This window comes from Centroberyx affinis, unplaced genomic scaffold (genome assembly GCF_046629955.1).
Source record: "Centroberyx affinis isolate AG114_WGS23_722 - 3 ecotype Tasmania unplaced genomic scaffold, CSIRO-AGI_Caff_v1 ptg005631l_1, whole genome shotgun sequence".
Lineage (NCBI taxonomy): Eukaryota > Metazoa > Chordata > Actinopteri > Beryciformes > Berycidae > Centroberyx > Centroberyx affinis.
This window is the reverse complement of record NW_027282834.1, coordinates 10,673-25,464: the sequence shown is the minus strand read 5'-3', so window position 1 is coordinate 25,464 and position 14,792 is coordinate 10,673. Positions and strand designations below refer to the sequence as shown.

The window sequence follows — 14,792 nt, the reverse complement described above, 5'->3', positions numbered from 1 at the left end:
TTAACTAAGGTATTAATTTATACATTATTTAATAGTCATCTTTATAAACTATTAAATAATGTAGTTAACATGAACACCATTAGTAAATGACATATTAGTTAACTGTTAATTAAGGGTTAGTTAATGCTTATTAAGCATTAACTAATACAGAGCTGGGGAACATCTTTTGGAACATAGGACCCTGGGAACATAGTACCTTGGGAACATAGGACCCTGGTAACATAGGACCCTGGGAACATAGGACCCTGGGAACATAGTACCTTGGGAACATAGGACCCTGGTAACATAGGACCCTGGGAACATATGGACCCTGGGAACATAGGACCCTGGGAACATAGGACCCTGGTTACATAAGACCCTGGGAACATAGGAATGACTCCATACAACGTGCTTCACATAAAACAGAAAAAATACATACACAGACCACAACTATTTAAAATGACATTAAAAAAGAAAGAAAGATAGAGATAGAGATAAAATAGGTAAAACACACATAAAAGAAATAAAAGAAATAAAGATAATAACACCTCTTACATCTACATACAGATGATTTAGCAGAAGGCCTCAGAAGAAAAGGAATGTTTTAAAGAGCAGACAGTGGGAGCACATCTCAGCTCTTCTGGAAGTTTATTCCAGTAATTCGGAACATAATCAAGAGCACAAAGCGAAGGATTCGGTGAAGTTGTGGCGCAGCTGTGCGACACATGGAAGACCGGACCATGAATAAATTAAAACACGCTCTGGGTAGGAACGAGAGAAGCGATGGGAAGAAATGGAAAAAAAAGAGAAGAAGAAGAAAGGAGGGAAAGAGCCAGAGTCAGGGGTCGAAGTGTGTGGCAGCGTTTACGCAGAGGAAAAGACGTAAGACCGGAGGAGAAGTGACTCTGCATCCAGCGGAGGCATTACTGAACACAGGCTGACGCACACACACACACACACACACACACACACACACACACACACACACACACACACACACACACACACACACCCAGACACTTAAACATAATGATGCTCATACAACACAACCACATTGCTTCCACAAACGCAGAAAGATAATGATGGGCAAGCACACACATACGCATAAACATAATGACACACACACACACACACACACACATTATGCAATGACGCAATGAAGCACAATGACACACACACACACACACACACAGATCACATATACACATAATCACATGCAGTGACGCAAGCGAACGGAAATATTGCCTGATGTAAAAACATGTGCATGCTCTCTCTCTCTCTCACACACACACACACACACACACACACACACACACACACACACACTCACTTGTATCCTTGTTCCAGTAATGTTAACAGATTGACAGCCTGCACTTACCAGTCATTAGCTGTCAATCAAACTGGGAGAAGCAGATGGGAAATCGCTGGTTGTTTTGCCTTAAGAGAGAACTGGACTGATGACAGGAGAGGAAAATATAACTGCTGTATGAACTATACATGTTTTACCTCTCTATAGCTTATAATAAATAGAATTTATAACCTCCTCCTCTCCTCTCCTCTCCTTCTCTCATCTCCTCCTCTCCTCTCTTCTCCTTGTCTCCACTCCTTGTTTCCTCTCCTCTCTCCTCTCCCCCTCTCCTCCTCTCCTCTCCTTGTCTCCTCTCCTTTCCTTTCCTCCTCTCCTCTCCTTGTCTCCTCTCCTCCTCTCCTTGTCTCCTGTCCTCTCCTCCTCTCCTTGTCTCCTGTCCTCTCCTCTCTCCTCTCCTTCTCTCCTCTCCTCTCCTCCATGATGGGACACACAAACACACAAACCGCTCTCCAATTATAGTAGTGGGATACATCTTTATAAGGAAAATGATAAAAACAACACACAACACAACAGCAGTGATAAAATGAACAGATAAAGTGACAAAAAGAGAAGATGACAGCGATCGATCCAGACACAAAAAGTAAGAAAAAGGAGAATTACAAAAGTAGCCAAAGCTGTGTGATGAAGGAAAACATTTCTAGTGGTACTTAAAAAATCTTAAACATAGCCTACTGATTATAGAATTGATATAGAATTGATCAATGGTTGTCTATGGGAAGCCTTTAACCTGAATTAATTCTAATGTTTTGATCTGATTCACAACTATGCGTGAATATTTTGAGGTTTCAGTAGAGAGTTTTAGTGTCCCATGATGCTCTAAATGCTGTTTTACAGGCTTTTCCACCCTGACAAGAAGACAATTATAGTTAAAACACTTAAAGCTTGTAATTCTTTGGCATGAAAATGGTCAAATTTAAATTTAATACTGATTATTGTCTTATCGGCAGCTCCAGAAATACCAACATCAGCCTAGTTTCCTCTCTCCCACATGTATTCATCCTCTCCCTCTCTCTCTCTCGCTCTCTCTCTCCCAGATGTGTGTGGAGGTCAGGAGAGCACGATGGAGGGAGGAGGTGGAGGAGGAAGAGAGGTGTAATTTCACAGCCGTCAGGTTCGCGGCCTCGGAGGAGACGACAGGAGAGAGAGGTGAGAAGTCCAATCAACTCTTTTCTTTTTCTGTCCTGTAAGGAGAGAGGCCTGTTGAGTCCTCCTAGCAGTTTTTTTTTTCTTTATTGAGGACAGTAGGAAAGCCGAGACAGAGATTTAGTTTGTTAGTGTTGTGAATTGTTTGTTTTAAGTAATCAAATAAGGCAATTAATGTTTACTTTAAACTGTATATCAAGAAATGTAAAAGATGTACTATTTACAGTATTTACAGTTATAGTATTTACAGTAAATATGACACGTCATGAGAAACCTGGTAATGGTAATTATTCAATGTTACTATGGATTTATTTACTTTGAAATACCTTGTTTCAAGCTACAGACAGAGATGCTTTTATTTTGAAGTTTGAAGAAAAGCAAAATATGACGATACATCAATTCACTTCCCGTCACCCTCTCTTCTCACCCCGCAAAAATAGAAAACAAACAAAAAAAAAGAAAACAAAAACTTAAGGATGGAATATAAAAAAAAATGTGAAAGAAGCCCACGATCTGCGATTTCTGCGGTCGGCATCTTAACCGATACGTCACTCTTCCTCTTTCTGACTCTTTCTCTCGCTCTCTTTCTTTCTCTCTGTTGCACAAACACCTGTAGACACACACACACACACACACACACACACACACAGCTAACCTCCTGTATTCGGTCCTAACGATGTGTGTTTGCGTTCTTACATTAAACTTCCAGAGGCCTCTTCTTCTCTGAAACACTTTTCTCACAAACAAGACTTCGCTGCCGGGTCGTTACGCTTGTGCCAGCTAGTTAACATTCTCAGAGCCCCTCGTCGGCCTTGAACGTGTGTTAAGTTTGTGTGCATGTATACATAAAAAAAATGGGGAACTTAAATATTCGCCTGTTCTTGTGCACGTGTGCTTTTGTATGTGAGTGCACGTGTGTCTGTGCATGTGCACGTGCACGCTCTTGCACGGTTCATATTGAATCCATACTGTGTGTGTGTGTGTGTGTGTGTGTGTGTGTTCTCATTTACTCCACTGACCCCAGTGCAGATCTCCCCACAGGCCTGTTCCTGTGTAATAGGCTCCAATGGGAAATGTAGTTTTTTATTGGGCTTTTTTGTAGTTTATTTAGGGGCGGGGGGGCAGGGCGGGTGAGACCATGCCAGACCACACAGGGGGTTTGAGGTCAAATCCATTACAACAACAACAACCGCACAAAACAAGGCTTGAACTGGATTTGAACTTGAAGTCGGCCTGTTTTCATGGAAGGTTCTCCGGGGGAAAAGACAAAAGATGTTTCAAATATTTGCTTACGTTCAAATAGTAAAGCCTCAGTTCTGTTAATACATATTTCTCTAAGATTGAGGTGTCATTTTGTATAACCTGTATAACCCTATTAATCAAAGGATGCATTTCAGCTCAAAATGAGTTTCACCATTTGCAAAAAGTGACACCTATCTCTGTGAAATGAATGATATCACAAAATTAAAGTAAACACAACTCAAAGAGAGCCAGTGTACACGAAACAAAATTTAAAGAAAAATACAGATTTCTCAATACGTCAATCACACCGTAAACATTAAAAGCAGTTGTAAACATGCTAGGTGTAGCGTTTTAGCATCAATAAATAAATAATTACCATATTAATTTAGAGACGTTAGTATAATTACCGTAAACAAACCAGACCGTCACTGAGCAGCCTGTCAGCCTCTACCGGGCTTCACACTGCATCCTCCATTGTTTCTCCTCCACCTGATGGATCTGGAGGGAAATCTGGTGGATCGCTTTACGGCACAAAACAGGAAGAGGTTCTGATGCAACGGGGCTGATGGGAAATGTAGTCGTAATGTGGAGACGCACTAGAGCTAACAATACTACTGCTGTGAGACAGAGGAGAACGATCATCTCCAACATGATCTCATTTGTTTACGGTGATTATACCAAGGTGTCACCATTAATTTGACAGTGATTATTGATGTTAAAAAGTGCAACATTGTCCCCACAAGTGGCTCCCTGGTCCCCACAAGTGGCTCCCTGGTCCCCACAATGTAAAAATAGCAAAAAAAAAAATCCTCAATCTTACCAGTTCTTCACTTCTGAACTTCGCTACGCATTGAATTCGACCGCAACTGTATCATACATGCGGCTTTCATCCTGATAAAAAGCTTTTCTTTAATAATGAATCTATAAACAAAGCTCAGAGGATCACAGGATAACCGAAAATAAGCGAGAGAGTCCTTGGCACACGCGATAACAATATAGCTTTCAAAGCACACGGCATCCATAACAGGCTTTGAAAACTATATTGCTATCGTGTGTACAAATACCCCTATCGCGTATTAGGAGGACGCTAACGAGAAAAAGATTTCGAAGTAATGAGAAAAAGATATCAATAAGACAATTTTTTTTTTTTTCTCTTTTTTCTCCATTGTGATGAAAGCAATATGTTGCGCTGCCCCGGTGCTGAACTGTGGGTCTGTGCGTGATTATGGGAAGGGAGAAGAATGTGGTTCACTAACAACGCTCGCCCCGAGGACGGTACCTTACCAGGCTGTAAAACACATTCTGGTGCTGTTCACACACACACACACACACACACACACTGAACACATAAACACACACACACACACACACACACACACGCAATCATTCAGACAGCCCCCCCCCCCCCCCCCCCCGCTGATTTCAAGCTCACCAGCTGTCGGGGTGTGAAACCTGATAAAAGCCGAGGAGAGTCGAGCCAAAAGGGATCGCCTCGACTTTTAATAATAAGGTGATACTTTACCGATCCAACGTCGGGGAAGTTCTCTTTTCTCTGTTTGACCCCCGCCGCTCCACGGGGAGGTCAGAGGTCAGAGGTCGAGGGCGGCAGAGCGGCAGCGTACCTGGAGGAGCCGGTGGGGATTCAGTGTTTTGCTCAAGGACACTTCGACCAAGGAGGACGCGTGACGACACCGAGGATCCAAAATGTCCAAATGTCTTATTGTGAACAAACTTAGGGTGCCGTTCAGTCATCGAGGTAGTGAGACGTCCAAGACAATAGAAGAAGAGCTCTGGCAAATCACAAAACAAGAACCAATTGAAACACAAATCAAACGCAGGAAATGGGGCTGGATTGGGCATACCCTGAGGAAACCACCTTACAATGCGACCTGACAGGCCCTTAACCTGGAACCCACGGGGGAAAAGAAAGCCAGGAAGACCCAGGAACAGCTGGAGAAGGTCTGTGGAGTCAGAACTCAAGGAATTAGGAACGTCCTGGAAGGAAGCAGAGAAGTCCGGCCAACACCGAACCAGCTGGAAAAAGTTCATGAATGACCTGTGCTCCTCAAAGAGCAAAAGGGTTTAAGTTTAAGTCAAGTTAAGTCAAGACAATAGAACCAAAAAAAAAAATGAAGACTTGAAGACTTTGAAGTTTTGGCACTCATCTGAGAGGCTTCACCAGTGCAGTAGAATGCATTCTTTTGAGTCCGCTGGATTTTGGTTCTATTTTCTGGGACACGGTTCAAGAAAACCACCGTGGGTTCAGGCGACGCCTTTTGAGCGCATTCAAGCTCAGTCCTTTTCATGGAGTCGTACGCATGTAGTAGTAGATACTGCTTCTACTTTTTGCGTGGAGCGCAGTGCCGGGAGTGGTGCGTCACCCACAGACCAGCCGACATCGATGATAAAACATGAGCGACTGCAAAACCAGCATGGAGGAAAAGCTCGTCCTCGCAGTCCGTCACAAGGATTATCACAACCTGAATGTAAAGAGACTGGCAGACTGGTGAGTGTTCATGGTTTCAATGATTCCAAGCAGTGTAAATACCGAACGGTTCCCACAAGGGAGTCATTCCTATGTTCTCAGGGTCCTATGTTCCCCAGATTTATATGGCACATAATGGGAACATGACAAAGGGTCCTATGTTCCCCAGTTCTAGGGTTAGGGTTTAGGGTTAGAGACCTTCAAAATCAAATAAAATGATAACCATTGGTTTTGTTGTGTTTATATAGCTGTTTTGAAGCCTTGTTCCAATAAAAAAAACTGGATAATATTTATGAAATATTTTAACTTGAAATGGGTCAAATTTGACCCGAACACAATAGGAGGGTTAATGTGTGTTAACAGAATATTGAACTGGGGAACATAGGACCCTGGGAACATAGGACCTTGGGAACTTAGGACCCTGGGAACATAGGACCTTGGGAACTTAGGACCCTGGGAACTTAGGACCCTGGGAACATAGATGCGCTCTCGTCTGCAAGCTAGGCTAACGTTAAGCTTAATTAGCCTTGTTGTTAATGTGAGTCTAATCCCCAGCCTGAATAAAACCGCTTCTCAAGCCCGCACACAGCAGGCTCACCTTGCTTTTTTCTGAACATAGTCAAGGTTCCATTCAAGATCAACCTGCTTGGAGCCGCTTATTAGAACTTTGTTATTAGAAGCAAAATCAGAGCTGTATGCATTTTTAATTGTTTCATGATTTGAATTTTCTTTTCTTTTTTTCTTTAAATAATGTTCTATTTATACAAAGGTGGACTTGTGTTACGCTTATACCTAGGTGTTTAACTAAGTGAGGTGGGTTGATGTAACAAAATGTGTTATTATAATGGAATACCACCGAAAATGCCATTGTTCTGTCCCTCGGTAACTGATCCAGCTTTGCTGCAAATGCCCCCCTCTTTTGTAAATGTCTGTTTCTTTATATTTTTTTTATATTTATTTCTATGAGGTCCTATGTCAGGGATAAATAATGTTCTATAATTGTATGTAACCTGGATACTTTCCTTTTTTTCTCTCTCTTACTAAAAGCCTAACTAGGGACGGGAGTTGGAAACTAGCAATAGCTATAATCTCTGTATGCGGAACATCAGTTACATCAACTTGTTTGTAATGAGTTGAAGTGGTACTGTGTTAACTTGCATTGTCCCTATCAAATAAACTATATAAATAAAATTAAAAGAAAATAGTGTTTACTGTGTTTAGTCCTTTTGTTCTGTTTGTTTTGGCAGGTGGAAACGATTTCATTTTAAGTACAACACTGTAAAACGATCACAGGATCAATAAGAGCACAATGTCATGAAAAAAATGGAACGCATTCTTGCCCACATCCGCTCTTCTACCACGTTATCTTTCATTTTCATTTGGTGATCACACAGATGTCTGCATACACATGGTGTGCAGTGTGTGTGTGGATTTGCACACACTCTCACATCATGTTTGCTTTTTATAAATCCCAGTTTCTGAGTGGTGACAGACCTGCCACCGCAGGGACTGTTAAAGCCATGTGACTATGATGCTGCTGTCTGTCCACAAGCCTAATAATCCTATAGACCTATAAATAGTGTAGTATGTCATGTTAAATGCCTGAATTGAACTGAATTGTTGTGAAATGGCTTTTGATGATATGGTTGTTATAATTGTTTATGTCGATATATTGTTGGTTATGTACTCTCTTGGTTAATGTTTGCAATATTACTATATTTATCCTATAGATATCAGGGAAGCCAGCTTGCTAAATATTTTTAAAAGAAAGCTAAAAACTTATCTCTTCACTTTAGCCTTTAAGTAGCTCTGACTTTCCTGATACAGGCTTGAAACTCTTTTTTGCACTTTGCTTCGCACTTTAAAATGTTGTATTTTACTTGATTTTATGCATTCTATGTACTCTATTTTTTTTTTTAACTTTATTTTTACTATCATTATCCAGTGGGTTTTATTTTCTATCTTATGTTATGCATTCCTCATTTTTATCTTATTTTTACTATTATTATCAAGTGGGTTTTATTCTCAATCTTATTTTACATTAATTATGGCATTCTATCCCTTTTTTATGCTCATTCTGTCTATTTTCATGTGAAGATGCATTCTATGTATTCTATTCTCCTCTTTATCTTATTTAATTTTATGTGAAGCACTTGGTGCATGTAATTTCTTTGTTGTAAAGCACTTTGAGCTGCATTTCTTGTATGAAAGGTGCTATTCAAATAAAGTTTATTATTATTATAATTATTTTTATATTTGAAGCACTGTATTGCTTTGGCAACATAGGTCTCTCTCCTGTCATGCCAGTAAAGCTGATTTGAATTTCAATTGTATATTATAAGTATTAGTATGAAATTTGTCACTATGCCAATTTGTGAATTGGTCCAGACAGTTGCGTATTTCTTTTTTTTATTGCATTGCATTTTTAAGAAATTATTTAAAACTGGAAAAAAAAGTGATATAAAAGCCTTTTTCCAAAACGTGTTTTTAAAGCTTCATTTTTGAGTCTTTGCCTCTGCATCAATCTGTGTTTTTAATATCTGATGACGCCATACCAGACAGCTGAAGAGTCCTCAGAGAGTATCATCCGCCACACCAGGCGCCGCAGGTCAGTAACGACCCAGAGACTGAATTAATCAACCTGGATAATAGGATAATAGGGTCGAGGTCTCTTCCCTAGTCTCACAGTCTCCTTTTATTATTCATTATTCGATATTTACGAGGAAGAGTGATCACCTTTTACGAGGCGGAGAGAGAGAAAGATCAGAGAGGCTCGTTGGTGGTGACTTACAGCTCATCAGAGGTCGCCGGGTCGCCGGGTCGCCGTCTCAGACTGATGACATCATACATCTACCAACATGTAGGGACTGATGTGACTGTCTCTTGTACTGCTACTCTGTGTTGAGGCTTTGATGTTAAAGGGAGGGTGAGAGCAGGTGTGTTACTTGGGGTTACTGACAAAATGGTTTTTGGCTAACAATAAACTCACTTTTTATATTATTCAAGTTATTAGCTATCTTGAGTGCTGTATTTGCAAAATAGAAACATTTTAAAGGTGCTATGTGTAGCATCTTTACAGATCAGTATATCATTCATATCATATCAAGTAATTGTGATACCTTGGCATAATTAGAGTAAACAAATTAGAGCGTGGTTGAGATGATCGGTTGCCTCTGTCTCACACCAGTAGTATTGTTAGTTCTAGTGTTTCTCCAAATCAATACTACATTTTCCCTACATTTGTTTTAAATATTAAAGCTCCCATATTCTCCACTCTCCAGTGTTTTATTTTGTGTCTTGAGGTCCATTCAAAGCTGTGTGTGTGGTGTCATGAACCAAAAACACTCTCAATCCATTTTCCAGCATCTCTCTGAGCCTTACCAAGAACAGGCCGTTTCTGTCACCGTGTCTTTAAGGCTCATTAATATTAACGACCCCTCCGTTCCGATTGGCTAACCGTTTCCAGAGTGAAACGTGAGACGCCGCGGCCAGGCAGCTACAGGTAGGGAAAACTCTCCGGTTAATAAACAATGACAACCGCTCAACTGCTTTGAAAAAAACACTTTGTTAGTTTATTATTTCTTACAGAAATGATAATGAGCGAACCTTTGTGACATCACAAAGTTACGGAAGTCCAAACGGCTCGTTTAGAGGCTCGCTTTTCTAATATGGATTGTGTGGATTTAGTTGGTGACCGTGCGTTTTGATACTTTCACCATGTTTAGATAGACCATCCAACTCCTTTATCATCACAGAGGCAAGAGGAGTCCTGCTTTACATCATATGGGACCTTTAAGCAATGGGCTTCAGGTTGTTTTTTTTTTGTTTTTTTTTCATAAATAGATATGTGAGGCTTTGGAATTAAATGTCAAACATCCTTCTTTTAAAGAGTGATGGTACAGACAGATAGACTGAGAGAAAGAAAGGCAAAATCCAAAAAGAGAAAGCCAGAAAAAAAACCCACTGAAAGCCTGAGAGAAGAAGTGAGAGTCATCAAGGGAGCGTGCAGACAAAATAAAAATGGATAGAGCTGTCAATGTTTCCAGACAGACAGAGAGAGAGAGAGAGAGATCCCCCTCCATTTCATCATCAGGCAACACCAGTGTCTCCAGAGGAACACACACACACACACACACACCGCAGGGGTCTTGATATACGGGGGTTGCGGTCAGGTGCTCGGCTCGCGGTCGCCGCCGGTGACGATTGAATCACCGACCACGATGATGTCATATCTGTCTGGCTCGATACTGCCGCGTGTGTGTGTGTGTGTGTGTGTGTGTGTGTGAGAAAGTTATAAAAGCCAACTGACCCTGGCTTTACGGTAAATCTTCCTCATTTTCTTTTCGTTGTCTTCATTTTTCACTCTCAAGACGAGACTTGATGCCACATGTGCAATTACTGGCTCTGAACTTAAGCCTGGAGGTTTGATATATAGAGAATTACCTAGGATTACCTCGCCCGCTATTATGGGTGTGTGTGTGTGTGTGTCTGTATGTGTGTGTGTGGGGTGGGGGGGGGGGGGTGGATGGCGTCTGCCTTGATAATGGAAATGATGACGTGCATTTCAGATTTTTAAAGACCCATGAAGTGGCATGGAGAGCATGATTTTATTTGCGTGTATTCACTTATTTACGAATGAAACTGAAAGTTAGGGGGTGGAGCATCAGTGGGAGGGGCTTATTTGAATATTAATGAGATATGGAGGTGGGCGGACAGCAGCCCACAGTCGCCCGTCTGGGAAAAGAGTTTTAAGTGAAGCAAAACAAAAATAAAAACCTTCATCTGTGTTGCAGCTGAACTGAGCTGCATGCTGGGAAAACAACAGCAGGGGGAGGGGGGGAATAATTCCAACGGTTATCAAAATTTTATTGGATGAAATGTTTGTCTCCGCCCCCGAGTGCAGGATGAGTCATCAACAGAAATGTGCTGTTTACCAGAAAGAGACGCTCTGTTCATTTTGATATAAAATTTCTAAAGATTAAAAAAAAAATGTCAAATTTTTTTGGTCTGTGTTGGTGAACGGGTGAACACTAAGTCCAGCAAAAATCAGCAAAAAGGTAAAAATCATTTTACCTTTTTCTACCTTTATTTATTTATTTATTTATTTATCCTTTATTTATTCAGGGAAAACCCAACTGAGACCCAGGTCTCTTTACAGTGGTGCCCTGTTAACATGGCCTACAATGGAAACAATAACAATAGCAATACATAAACAGTAAAAAGTAAGAAATAAAAAAACAGATAAACAGTAAAAAATGAGAAATAAAAAAACTGATAAACAGTAAAAAATAAGAAATAAAAGAAGATAAACAGTAAAAATTAAGAAATAAAAAAAACAGATAAACAGTAAAAAATAAGATATAAAAAAAACAGATAAACAGTGAAACATAAGAAATAAAAAACAGATAAACAGTGAAAAATAAGAAATAAAAAGCAACAGAAACAGTCAAAAATATGAAATAAAAACAACAAAGGGTATTACAGGCAATATTAACAGTTAAGTCCGATTACATTATACTATACATGTGCATGTGCTCTCTTCTGTAATCAAATCAGCCACCAGAGATTTAAAGTGTCCTCATGGTATCAGGTATGAACCTTTTAAATCAGGTTTTTTCGGAAAAATAAACGGGACGACCCGTGTGTGTTACCTTCCTCTTGACAGACCTGCACACACCGCCCCCTCGCCTAAAGGAAACCCGGACGCTCACAACACCATGTGGATGTTTTACCATCTCAGAGATCTGCTGGTTTTCTTGTTGTTGTGCAGAGAAGATTCTTGTGGCTCGTGTTAATTATCACCAGAGGATATGAGCCGAGAGAGAAAACACTCAAGGTCTTACACAAGAAAAGATGAACTTTTGTCCAGTTGTGTAACAAATACATATTTGACTGCACTGTTTTGGCAACACACCGTTCCATTATACTTCTTTAATGTACACATTTGACACATAATCGTAGTGCTTTTCAGTATATATTTTCCAAAACACAACACTTTTGAATGCTCTTTTGTCCCCAATATATCATCATGAACACGATATCTCAGGAACGCCTTGAGGGAATTTCTTCCAATTTAGCACAAACGTCCACTTGGACTCAAGGATGAACTGATTAGAATTTGGTGGTCAAAGGTCAAAGGTCAAGGTCACTGTGACCTCACAAAAGACGTTTTTTGGCCATAACTCAAGAATTCATACGCTAATTATGACAAAATTTCACACAAATGTCTAATAGGATAAAATGATGACCGTTCCATTATGCTTCTTTATGGTATATGTTTGATACATAATCATAGTGCTTTTGAGTGTATTTTTTTTCAAAACACAACACTTTTGAATGCTCTTTTGTCCCCAATATATCTGTTTTTATGCCTCCATTCTCATGAACACGATATCTCAGGAACGCCTTGAGGGAATTTCTTCAAATTTGGCACAAACGTACACTTTGGCACAAACGTCCACTCTCAAGGATGAACTGATTAGATTTTGGTGGTCAAAGGTCAAAGTTCAAGGTCACTGTGACCTCACAAAAGACGGTTTTTGGCCATAACTCAAGCATTCATACGCTAATTATGACCGAATTTCACACAAATGTCTAATAGGATAAAATGATGACGTGACGACATTTTATATCCAAAAGTTCAAAGGTCAACTTCACTGTGACATCATAATGTTTTGCTTACCACTGTAGCTGAGAAAACCATCTTGGGTCATTCTACATAAACGGTGGAAGTGCTGTCACTTACTTTTGCAGACACCAAAATCCTTTAAGTTGACCTAATAATCACTTTAATTATATACAGTGCTGTGCAAAAGTCTTAGGCATATGTCAAAGAAATCCATAAGGCGAAGATGCTTTCAAAACTATGAAATGAAAAGTTTCTGAATATCAAAAATTTGCAATAAACAGCAGTCTACTGACACACTAATGCAGAAAACAAATAAACATCTAAGACTTTTTAAGAAATTTATATAAAAAATCTAGGGTGCCTAAGACTTTTGCAGAGTACTGTATGTTCAATAAATAAAGACTGTCCTTTGTACCAGAGATACCACACTGTCCGTCAGTCTTTCAGCAGCTTGTTTCCCCACAGCGGTCCGTCCTTAAATATCTTCCCCCAGGTGGTCCGTCCCCTCATTGTCTTCCCCAGGTGTCTCAATAGGAAGACGCTGAAAGACACGACGGATTCCTCGAGGGATGAAGGTTGTGTAGATACTCAAAGACAGACGGGTGGACAGGTACACACACACACACACACACACACACACACACACACACACACACACACACACACTCTGATAGAGGTCCTAGAGGCCGTAGCAGGTGTCAGGGTCAGGTGTAGCGGACAGATCCTCCATTATTTTCACAATCCTCTGCCTGTCTTCTCTCTATAATTGGATAATCTTCCTTTCAACCCGCTCTCATCCCTCTTTCATTTCTCTCTCCTCACCTCGTTGTGTAATCGTGGCGAATTATTCCGCTGGATGAAATCTCCTCAGCGTCGTTTTTTTTTTTTTCTGCCGTAGAATTTTGTTTCGCTGATTTGCGCGGATGAGGAAAAACACAGGAAGAAGAGAGGCGATCAGTCATCTGTGCAGGCGAGACAAAGAAGAAGAAAGCAAAGAAAACATCTCAACTAAAAAAACAGAAATGAGACAAATGAAGATGACAGTTTAAGACTCATCTACAGTGAATTAAAGAATCTAAGTGACTAACAACAGAAACAACGTGATGGAAAATATTGCCACCATGTCACTGTATGATATGATTCTTCACCTTGGTCCTAACTGATCTTTTATTGAAGACTTTGAAGCTACTTTGATTCATAAAAAGTCATTTTTTCTCCCTGGTTTTTGTTACTTAGCATAATGATTCTCAACTTTTTTCATATCAAGGATCCCAAATTCAGTCCACATTAGAGCCACGGACCCCCATTTGATGACATTTTGTCTCTCAGACTCAAATCTTTTTATATGATTTTGTCCAGAATTCCGTGGCTATCTGTATTGTAGGTAGAGAGATAACAGAGAAGACCTCCTTAGTCTTGAGTACTTAACAATTTCACATTTGGCAGATGCTTTTATCCAAAGCGACTTACACGTGAGATTTTCATACAACACAAGCAAGGTTCTAGTTAGGAGAAAATTCTGCGTTGGCCGGGAATCGAACCCGGGTCAATTGCTTGGAAGGCAGCTATGCTAACCACTATACCACCAACGCAACTGTTAACAGAGGTGGAGACTCGAGTCGCATGACTTGGACTCAAGTCTCAGTTTTAACTGCTTGAGACTTGACTTGCTGCATGAAGAGAAGACTTGAGACTTGACTTGACTTGGGTTCTGGTGACTTGGGACTTGACTCTGACTTGTACTCTGATGACTTGAAAAGGTTTCTAAAGTCTTGACTTGAGATCTTGTGTTTGTGTAAATGACTCAGATTGAAAGTGATGAGATTTGTTCCAGCAGACGACTGAATTTAAATTCTGTTTTCTGAATTTGTATGGAATGATTGAATTTATTGAAGTTGAAACTGATTATAGAAATCAAACTCATGATGCTCTTACCAAGTTTTTAT

The 14,792-nt window shown here is 40.2% G+C and overlaps 1 non-coding gene across 1 annotated transcript; it reads right to left on the bottom strand.

The window, feature by feature from the left end:
- Window positions 1-14,366: 14,366 nt before the first annotated feature.
- trnag-ucc (transfer RNA glycine (anticodon UCC)) lies at window positions 14,367-14,438 on the bottom strand. The gene has a single exon. It is a non-coding gene; the product is annotated as a tRNA-Gly (tRNA).
- Window positions 14,439-14,792: the final 354 nt, after the last annotated feature.